Source organism: Hibiscus syriacus, unplaced genomic scaffold (genome assembly GCF_006381635.1).
Source record: "Hibiscus syriacus cultivar Baekdansim isolate YM2019G1 unplaced genomic scaffold, ASM638163v2 tig00110122_pilon, whole genome shotgun sequence".
NCBI classification, from domain to species: domain Eukaryota; kingdom Viridiplantae; phylum Streptophyta; class Magnoliopsida; order Malvales; family Malvaceae; genus Hibiscus; species Hibiscus syriacus.
The window spans coordinates 407,848-418,932 of NW_024062598.1; the positions used below are offsets into that span (position 1 = coordinate 407,848).

Consider the following 11,085-nt stretch of genomic DNA (forward strand, 5'->3'; position numbering starts at 1 on the left):
GTCAAATATGCATATATTCTCATAACTTATTATCACCTAGTTCCTATAACATTGTATTACAGTTTCGTGATCTTTGCCCTATACCTCATATCACATAAAATCTCACAAGACTTAGATCATAGCTCCATTTAAACATATAACCTCCCACATAACTTATCTGACATGTTCGTATACTCATTTATGTCAATATCTCCTAGCTTATATTCTATTCTCATATTATCATATAGATCAATACTACTTAGTTTGTCTCACTTTTCATTTAATCACATAAATCAATTATACCAATTCATATAGATCTAATTCATATAACTTATACATTATTATCATATATTTACCTAGATCAGTATCACACAAAATAACAAATAACACATAGTTACCACACATACATGTATTCATATAGTAACATGTAGCACATATAATAACATATGACACATATAACCATATTCATGTACTCATGCATACATAATAATCATATCAAGCACATACTAATATCATAGATTCATGCAATCAAATATTGAAAATAGACTCACGCAAGTCTTATTTCAATACTACCATATACACAATAGCATGCACTCACCTTTGCCTCACTAGTCTAAGCAATACTCTTATCTCTTTCTTGATCGATCTTATCTTGTTGACTCATCCGGTACTTGCTTTTGTTCGATATCTACACGATATATATAATCGATATGAATATCTTAATTCTAATCACTTATAACCAATCATCATAAATTAAGATGAAAAAACACTTAATTTATCATTTCATGCTCAATAGTATCGGTACTCCCACTACAGTACCGATACTTTCCTTATGTGGTATCGATACCCTTCTTCGGTACCGATACCCTCCTTCGATACTGATACCATTTCAATATTCTGGAGAATTATCTTGGAAATGGCATCGATACTGAATTGGGTGTATCGATACACCCAATTCAGTATCGATACCTTATTCAACCAGTATCTATACTACCCTTTGAATTCAACTGATTTTGCCGTGAAATATCGGTATTGTTCTTCCAGTATCAATACTCCATGCCCAGAACTACCATTTCCAATCCGTAAATTAACCAAAGCTCACTTAATTCCTCTTCAATAACCTCATTTAGCCCTTTAAGCTTAACCAAATTTATTCTAATCAACTTATATCATTTAACTCGTCCTGATATCTAATATCACATATACTCACTTAAATTCAATAATCATACCAATTTATCAACATTTTTTCTTAACACTTCAAGAATCAAAACCAAACTTAAAACTCAAGAAATAACCAACTTACCAAGACTCACCTTTGAAATGAAGCTCACGACAACGAAGAAGAAGATAACACTAGTTTCCAGACTTTTTTCCCCTTCCACTTAATCCACTTGTTTAAATCCCTTATAAAGGGAAGATAAAAATCTTTCATTTGAAAAGACCAATTTGCCCTTACTTCATACAATATTTACTAAACAATCTTTCACAAAATATTCCCAAATAAATCCCTAAACTTATTAATTTTTTTGAAATTAACCTCAAAGTTTCTAAACTTACATTTTAGTCACTAGCCCTGTTTTTGAGATGTTACAAATCTCCCTCTTAAGAAAATTCGTCCTCAAATTTTCACTTCACAAAAAGATGGGAAACTACCTACACACTCCTATACACATTCTCATGTTGCTTTCACTACTTTATGATTCTCCACAAAACTTTAACCAATGAAATTATCTTATTCCTGAACTGTTTAACTTTATATGCTAAAATTTGCACACATTCTTCCTTATAGATCAAATCAGATTAACCTCTATTTTTTCCACAAATTTTTCGTAAAGCTATCTTGATACCTTTACTTACTTGCTGATATACCACTCATAAAACAAACTCAATGACAACTCTTCCTATGGCATAATAACATTCATCCAGCTTTAAATCTTTAACTTTTCCTTCATAATTGCAGTTAATAAACTTAACTTAAATCTGCAAGGAATTCTATCCATTCCTATCTTTTCATTCCTTTGATTCTACACCTACTTGTAATCTTTATAATTCTGTTTCCATTTAATGTCACTCAAGATCATGAGTTAGTTGATTTCTTTAATCAATCTCTAATAGCTTATACCATAAACAAAAACTTTGTTCTTGTACCAACTTAATCCGAATTATAATATACTATTTCTTTCTAAATTTTACTTATATTAATCTTAAAGTTGAATGTCAATATTCTTTTTACCATTTCAAAAGTAACAATGCTCATCTTTAACAACTTGACTAGAGAGAATATAATCTTTCGAATATATCTCAGACTTCCTTCATACATATAAATAAATCTTTATCTCTTTGACTACTATTAATTAAAATACCCAAGACTATGATCCATTATCTCAACAACTTTGAGGTAACCTTAAATCTTCATCAGATATACTTAAGACATATACTTCACGAAATCAAACAATCCTTTCATATAACCTTACATACTTATCCAATAAATATTCACCTCATTTCAATATAATCCTTGTCATACTTGATCCTTTAAACTCCATCATTTAATTTACTTATCTATTTATTCCTCCACAATCAAAATCTCCTCATAATGTAGGTCATATGTCAATATCTCCTAGCTTATATTCTATTCTTATATTATCATATAGATCAATACTACCTAGTTTGTCTCACTTTTCATTTAATCACATAAATCAATTATACCAGTTCATATAGATCTAATTCATATAACTTACATTATTCATATATTTACCTAGATCAGTATCACACAAAATAACAAATAACACATAGTTACCACACATACATGTATTCATATAGTACCACGTAACACATACAATAACATATGACACATATAACCATATTCATGTACTCATGCATACATAAGAATCATATCAAGCACATACTAATATTCATAGATTCATGCAATCAAATATTGAAAATATACTCATCGCAAGTCTTATTTCAATACTACCATATAAACAATAGCATGCACTCACCTTAGCCTCACTAGTCTAAGCAATATTCTTATCTCTTTCTTGATCGATCTTATCTTGTTGACTCATTCGGTACTTGTCTTTGTTCGATATCTACACGATATATATATCGATAAATCTTAATTCTAATCACTTATAACCAATCATCATAAATTAAGATGAAAGAAACACTTAATTTATCATTTCATGCTCAATAATATCGGTACTCCCACTACAGTACTGATACTTTCCTTATGTGGTCTCGATACCCTCCTTCGGTACTGATACCGTTTCAATATTCTGGAGAATTATCTTGGAAATGGTATCGATACTATACCCTTGGTATCGATACACCAATTCAATATCGATACCTTATTCAACCAGTATCTATACTACCCTTTGAATTCAACTGATTTTGCAGTGAAGTGATACTGTTCTTCCAATATCGATACTTCATGCCCAGAACTACCATTTACAATCCGTAAATTAACCAAACTCACTTATTCCTATTCAATAACCTCATTTAACCCTTTAAGCTTAACTATATTTATTCTAATCAACTTATATCATTTTAACTCGTCTTGATATCCAATATCACATATACTCACTTAAAGTCAATAATCATACCAATTTCAATATGTTCCAAATTCATTTCTAACACTTTGAATTTCTTATTTCAGCTCATGACAAGTCAAATTTAACCTCAAATTCATTTACAACCTCTCTATTAACAATTCACTTAAAATTCTTTATTTCAATCTTTCATAACTTATCAATCTTTGAGTTTTAAACCACTTCAATCATTCCTTAAGTTTTCTTAACTCCAAGAATCAAAACCAAACTTAAAACTCAAGAAATGACCAACTTACTAAGACTCACCTTTAAATGAAGCTCACGACAACGAGGAAGAATAAATTGGTTTCCAGACTTTTCTTTTTCCTTCCCACTTAATCCACTTGTTTAAATCCCTTATAAAGGGAAGATAAAAATCTTTCCTTTGAAAAGACCAATTTACCCTTACTTCATACAATATTACTAAACAATCCTTCATAAAATATTCCCAAATAAATCCATAAATTTATTAAATTTTTTTGAAATTGACCTCAAAGTTTCTAAACATACATTTTAATCACTACCCCTATTTTTGGGATGTTACATATCTCCTCAATTCGTTTTGCCTTCGCTACAGGGAAGAACATGTCTAGAAACAAACACGACATATCAACCCATGTATCGTTTGAACTTGGTGGTATGTAAAATAATCAATCCTTAGCTAAATCGGCTAAATACGAAGAGTTCGATGTTTAATATGATCCTCTGATACTCCTTGTGGTTTCATACTACTAAAAAAACCATGTTTTTAACTCAAATGGTGTTTCGTCATTCATAAATGTACAACAGAGTGACTGTTGTTCGTTGGGTGCCACAGCTAATTCCCCGGATTGTTGGATCAGACATTTGAATTGATTCTTCACTGTTGTACGTGTATAGAGCTTCGATATTTGAGATATCTCCTAATTCTAGATATTGCTTCACTTTTGTTGTTTTCTCCTTCATTGAAGTGGTTCTCCATGTAATCTTCAGCAAGTGCTTTGATCTCGGGTTCGTAGTTCGTTAAATTTCCTAGTAACCTGGTCATAGATTAAAACAAAAATGAGTAGTAACTTTCCATATTCCCCAGTAATGGCGCCAATCTGATAAGCGTCTTACCTGTCAAATAAAATATTCTTATTCTAAAAATAATAATGAAAAGAGATAATATAGAGAAGTAGGGTTAATCCGCAAGGACTTTGGAGTTCCCAATTCTGAATTATTTTGATCTGGATGAAACGTAAAAAAAAAAAGAAGGATTATGAAATAAAAAAAGAAACTAAGATATGAAAAATGATTAAAAAATAAATCAAGGTAAATTTTTTAAAAGAAATCAATAGATGAAAATAACCACAAGTTTCATTTTCCTTCAATTCCAATTGATCATTGAAAGATATTTTACTTTAGGAAACATGTTATAGTCTACAAATTCCAACCCTTGTAACTTAATTTTTTCTCTAGTAAACCGATATTCCTAAGTCTATATTTGGAATTCAGTCTTGTTGGAGTAACCACGACTATCGTTGTTAGCACCGATACAATTTTAAGCGCTAGAAAAGTTTGACTTGGGTTATGGTGTCTCAATGAGAACCGAACCCGATCTCAATCCACCTTAATGGACCACTGCTAAATTTGTTCATAGGAAGTTGAATTACGACTCCCAACAGTAAATCAAAACAACATTCAAGTCAACGTACACTTTTGAAATGAAAGTGTAAAAAATTTAAAGAAAATGTCGATTGTCAAATCAATTTCATAAAATCAATAATGTTATCCAAATATTTAATTTTTTTCAAATTCTCAAAAACAGAAATGAGTCGTCGCTAAACCATTGACCAATTGAAAGTTTAGCTAATCATTATTGAAAACATGCTTAACATTTTTTGAAAAGAAAATAAAAACTAAAGTAAAATAAAGAAAAGAATTTTAATAAAAGCCGATAGAATTTTATAAATCAAAGAAAAAGAAAAAGAAAAAGAAAAAGAAAAAGAAAGTACATCTTACCTTATAGTCTTGAATTTTCCTAATGATAAAATGGATATTCAAAATAAAAATATCCTAAACATAATCAAAAGATAAATCCAAAAGCATTTTCAAATTCAAACTAAGTTCATACGATAACTATGTATGTCACTTTTCAGAAAGTGTTGACTAGAGCTTCTAGAAACTGTTGTATTTAGATCGTCAAATTCTACCACGTCGGATTATGTCGTGTCCCAGATTGTACCCATGTCTCTAGCGATGATTCTAAAATAAAAAATGCAGAATTCACCCTTTTTACTGTTAATTTTAGAAAATAAGTTCCCGCACGAAAATAAGCAAAACAAAACCAAAACAATGCAAAATTGAAGACTCATCAATAGAAATGAATGATAAGTGATGCCAATGAGATCATAGTGTCGGTGATTCCTTTATGTGATCATGTTGCTTTCTTTCGTTGTTGGCTCATTGGATTAGCAGGCTAAAATTTTTGTGCTCCAAATTGCTACATGGATACTGGAAAATTGGGGCTTTTGTATTCTTGATGGCACAAATGATAACATCCAAGCTATTATGGAAACGAGTTGCTATTGTAATTGTTGGTTTGATATTCTTCCCTCTTGTTGACTTGTTAAATATAAATGGAGCCATTGCTGTAATATTACTCTTAGCCATAGTCAATCTTTTCATAAAAACTAAAAATGAATTAACAACGAAGAACCAAATAAATCAACGTGAAAATTTTGAAAACAATTCCTTTTGGGCTTGATATTGTATTGAGAAGTACAACTTCAAGTAGTTTTCATTGAGAAGTGAATCACTGTTCTGATCACCAAGGTCCAACACTATTACGATACAGAGAGCAGGGTTTCAAATTGTGGATAAAAACGTGATAGCGGGCGTGATATTGCGGTAGCGCCGCTGTTTGAAACTTGTTTTCATGTTTTTTGTGGTGGGTAACGGATTCACACAAATAACGGTATGTCGCGCCCGCAAATTTAACATGTAACGGGGATTGCGCCGATCACAATTTTTTCAACCGTAATTCCAACCACAATTTTCTCTTTGTTTCAAAAACAAAAGTCGGGGGAGGAAATGGGGAGGGGGGAGTTGAGAGTGAAAGCATATTTTTTTTTTTCAAACAATGAAAGGGGGGAGGGGAGAGTTGAGAGTAAAAATATATATATTTTTTCAGACAATGAAAGGTCGGGGAAAGGGGAGGGGGGTTGGTTTGTTTCTTTTATTTTTTGAAATACTTTTTAAAATATAATTTTAAAATATATTAATTTGGCATCCCTCTCACTTTTAGAATTTATAATTAATCCATATTTAAAAATGTAAACTTTAATTTTTAATTAATTTAGTCTTAATTTCATTAATCTAAATTTTTGCAATTAAATTTTATAATTTTATTTTAATTATATTAATTTATCATTTTAGGGAAAGTTGTGCGACATTAAAAAAATTCCAATCGTGATACCCGCAATGACCACAATGACATCTGTTATGTCTGCAACCGGATAAATACGACACGACCGAAAACGTGACCGCATACACTATTTAAAATCCCTGACAGAGCCACTACTGTGCTAATGGATGGAGATGAAAGGATGGTCGTCGTAAACCTTACCCTTATTGTGCTAGAGCCTAGAGAAGAGTCCAAGCAAAGTGCCCAATCATCTTCAAGTTCATGGCAACATTCTTCAAAGTCTGAACTTTGTGGCTTGTTTAATATCATCTGGATAGTTTCCTTGATTTCAAAGCTTACCTGGTTATTTACTTGGGAAGAAGAAAGAAGACAATATTAATAAGTTTTGACCGGTTATTATTATCGTTAGACAACTGACTCAGCTGACCTAAGTAACCATTTTGTTATAAATCAATAATATTAATAATTATTTATACCTTTTAAAACTTCAGTATAAAAACAAAAGTTTACTTAAACTTTAGTGATCATTATTGTGGTTTATCCTTAAAGGAAAAACAGGTCGGAAAGAGGTGTGGAGTGACAACCCATATACACCTAAACAGTCAAACATGTTTCTCATTACTCATTTGATCTGACGACAACAATTCAACTTCATTCTATGTTTAGTTCTATCTAACGATTGTAATATTGCCACGTAAGGATACCGACCACGGTTCGGTTTGTTACAGGTCAAACTAGCTCACTTAGCTCAGGGGATGGGACCACACAGTTCACGTTCTTACAATATAAAAATTGCTTCTTTCTTTCAGCCGTCGACTCTATTTGAGCCTTCAAAATTTTGCTACAAAACTAAACTGATCTAAAGTGAAGCATCGTGTCAGAAAATCCATGGCGGAAATTAGGAGCTTCACAATGGATCCGAGAAGCGGCTTTTGCTGGTCCAATTCTACCTTCTACAGCAAGCGCAACCCTATTCCTCTCCCTAAGAACGATTCTCTCGATGTCACCACCTTCATTTCTGCTCGAGCCCACCACGGCCAAATTGCCTTCATCGACGCCGCCACCGGTCGCCACCTCACCTTTACCGAGCTTTGGAGGGCGGTTGATTCCGTCGCCACGTGTCTTTCTGATATGGGGATCCGGAAAGGCCACGTGGTATTACTCCTTTCACCCAACTCCATCTTCTTCCCCATTGTTTGCCTTTTGTTATGTCCCTCGGTGCTATCATAACCACTACGAACCCTCTCAACACCGCCGGTGAATCGGAAACAAGTTGCGGATTCAAAGCCGGTTATCGCCTTTACTATTACTCCGCTGCTCCCTAAATTAGCCGGGTCCACCATCCCAATCGTGCTTCTAGATGATCACCGTGAACAGCAACACGACGGGAGCGAAGATCGTCACGACTTTAGATCAGATGATGAAGACGGAACCGAGTGGGAGTCGAGTCAGGGACCGAGTCAACCAAGACGACACGGCGACTTTGCTTTATTCGTCTGGTACAAACACGATATGCTGTTAACAATCGAGAAGTAGCGTTCGCCACCGGGCTGCTGGCGTCTGGATCGACGGTCATCGTTTTGTCGAAGTTCGAGATGCACGATATGCTGTTAACAATCGAGAAGTACCGGGCTACCTCCCTCTGGTGCCGCCAATTCTGGTGGCAATGGTGAACGCCGCCGATCAGATACGGAAGAAGTACGATCTGAGCTCGTTGCATTCGGCTTTGTCTGGTGGGGCTCCGCTGAGTAAAGAAGTGATCGAGGGATTCCTGGAGAAGTATCCGAATGTTAAGATTCTTCAGGGTACGGTTGACGGAGTCGACCGGGATTGGTGCGTCGACTGACTCGTTGGAGGAGAGCCGGAGGTATGGTACGGCGGGAATGTTATCACCGAGCATGGAGGCTAAGGTTGTGGACCCGGAGAGTGGTAAGGCTTTAATGGTGAATCAGACGGGTGAGCTTTGGCTTAAGGGCCCCTCCGTTATGAAAGGTATTGCCACCACGCTAATAATTCATCTTTGACGCAAATAAAAATAAGTCAAATGTCCCTTTTACTTTTCCCATGCTTGTCTGTTTGCTGGTAGGATGATTATGCATTTCTTATCATTAGATTAAAAGTAGTTATTAGCTTTGAAATGTCAGCTTAAGTAAGTGGTTTTTGCATATGGCTGTGCTTTTAGTTTCCCTGACAATGATGCTATACAAATTTGGAGAATTAAATGGGGCTATTGAATTGATATTGAGAATGAGAGTTGGAGGATGGAAAGAATATTGATGTTGATGACTGATTTTGGTTGAAAATGTTGGGTATGTGTAGGCTATTTCAGTAATCCAGAAGCAACGACATCGACTCTTGATTCAGAGGGATGGCTGAGGAGGAGATTTATGCTATATCGATGAGGATGGCTTCATTTTTTAGTTGATAGGTTGAAGGAGCTGATCAAGTACAAGGGATATCAGGTGAATGAATAAAACTCCCTCCCCAACCCCAAATGGAATGGGCTCTTTCTCACACTGGTAAATTTGATTTGGGCAGGTCCTCCTGCTGAGCTCGAGGCATTGCTCCTTACCCACCCTGAAATTTTAGATGCTGCTGTTATTCCGTAAGTTGCTTTCATTCTCGTTTCGCTTTCCCTCTTACATGATAAACTATGCTAAAGAAAATCAAGCGTTTCAGGTTTCCTGATAAGGAGGTGGGGCAGTTCCCGATGGCATATGTGGTGAGAAAACCGGGAAGCGATATATCGGAGACCCAAGTGATGGAGTTCGTGGGTAGACAGGTATGAGAATTAATGAAGTCTGATGAATTGGTTTGTAGATGAAACTGAGAATGAAATGGAACAGGTCGCTCCATACAAAAGAATCCGGAAAGTGGCATTCGTGGCTTCCATCCCCAAGAACCCATCAGGCAAGATCTTAGGAAGGATCTAATCAAGTTGGCCGTCTCCAAACTTTGAACCCTTTGCTTCTCAACACTCTCATGATTCTGTTTGCTCCAATTGTTTCCCCCAAAAATATGTATGCTGTATCAGAACATCGTGTGTTTGTACAAGTCACACCTACTGTTTATGTGTAATTGTTTTTAATATAAAATATATATTCAAAGACTTTATTTAGTATAAGATCTATGAGTAATAATTTATTAGTAACTTGTTTGATTCCTAAAAATATTTTTAATTATTTTATTCTACTGGTATATTGATCCATGAAAAGATAGATCATGTTCAAACTCGCTCTAAACTCGAGTGAGTTTCATATGAAAATATTAAATTCTTAAGATACACTTGAATAAAATAATTAAACTCGTTCCAAATACAGATCATATTCAAACTCCAACATTTGCAATCCAACCCGAGACTGAAAAATTGTTTTCCATCTAGAACTGACAAACTTGACCCGAACCGATTTACTCGACTCTATACCCTATATTAACCCGAATATGATAATCAAATTTCTATGATAACCTAAGGCAAAACTTTCGATATATTCTGAAAGAAATTAATTCATGAGCTAATGCACTCCCAAAATTAATTGCTCAAATAGGGTGAAATCCACTGTTGGCCGTAGGTCGCCATGCCTTCCGGGAGACCTACTAGGTCGCCATGTCTTCCCGGCGACCTACAAGAGATTGCATGTTCCATGCACGTCCCAACACGCTGGGCATCCGAGGCCATCCGACCGAGGCCATCCGAAAGCATCCGAGGCCATCCGAGAGCATCCGAGGCCATCCGAACCGAGGCCATCCGAACGAGCTATGTGAGGGCAACCGAGCGAGCTATGCATGCACTTCGGGCGACCTTGTAGGTCGCCATGCACTCCGGGCGACCTACCTCGCTCGGTTGCCCTCGGATTCCCTCTTATAGCTCGCTCGGTTGCCCTCGCATAGCTCGTTCGGATGGCCTCGGTCGGATGGCCTCGGATGCTCTCGGATGCTTTCGGATGGCCTCGGGTCGGATGACCTCTGTCGGATGCCTTCGGATGGCATCGGATGCCCAGTGTGTTGGGACGTGCATGGCACATGCAATCTATTGTAGCTCGGGGAAGACATGGCGACCTACGGCCAACACTGTGGATTTCACCTTATTTGAGCAATTAATCTTGGGAGTGTTTTATCTCGTGAATTAATTTT

The 11,085-nt window shown here is 35.5% G+C and overlaps 1 pseudogene; it reads left to right on the top strand.

Moving 5' to 3' along the window:
- The first annotated feature begins 7,788 nt into the window (after positions 1–7,788).
- LOC120215508 lies at positions 7,789–9,742 on the top strand (annotated as a pseudogene).
- Positions 9,743–11,085: the final 1,343 nt, after the last annotated feature.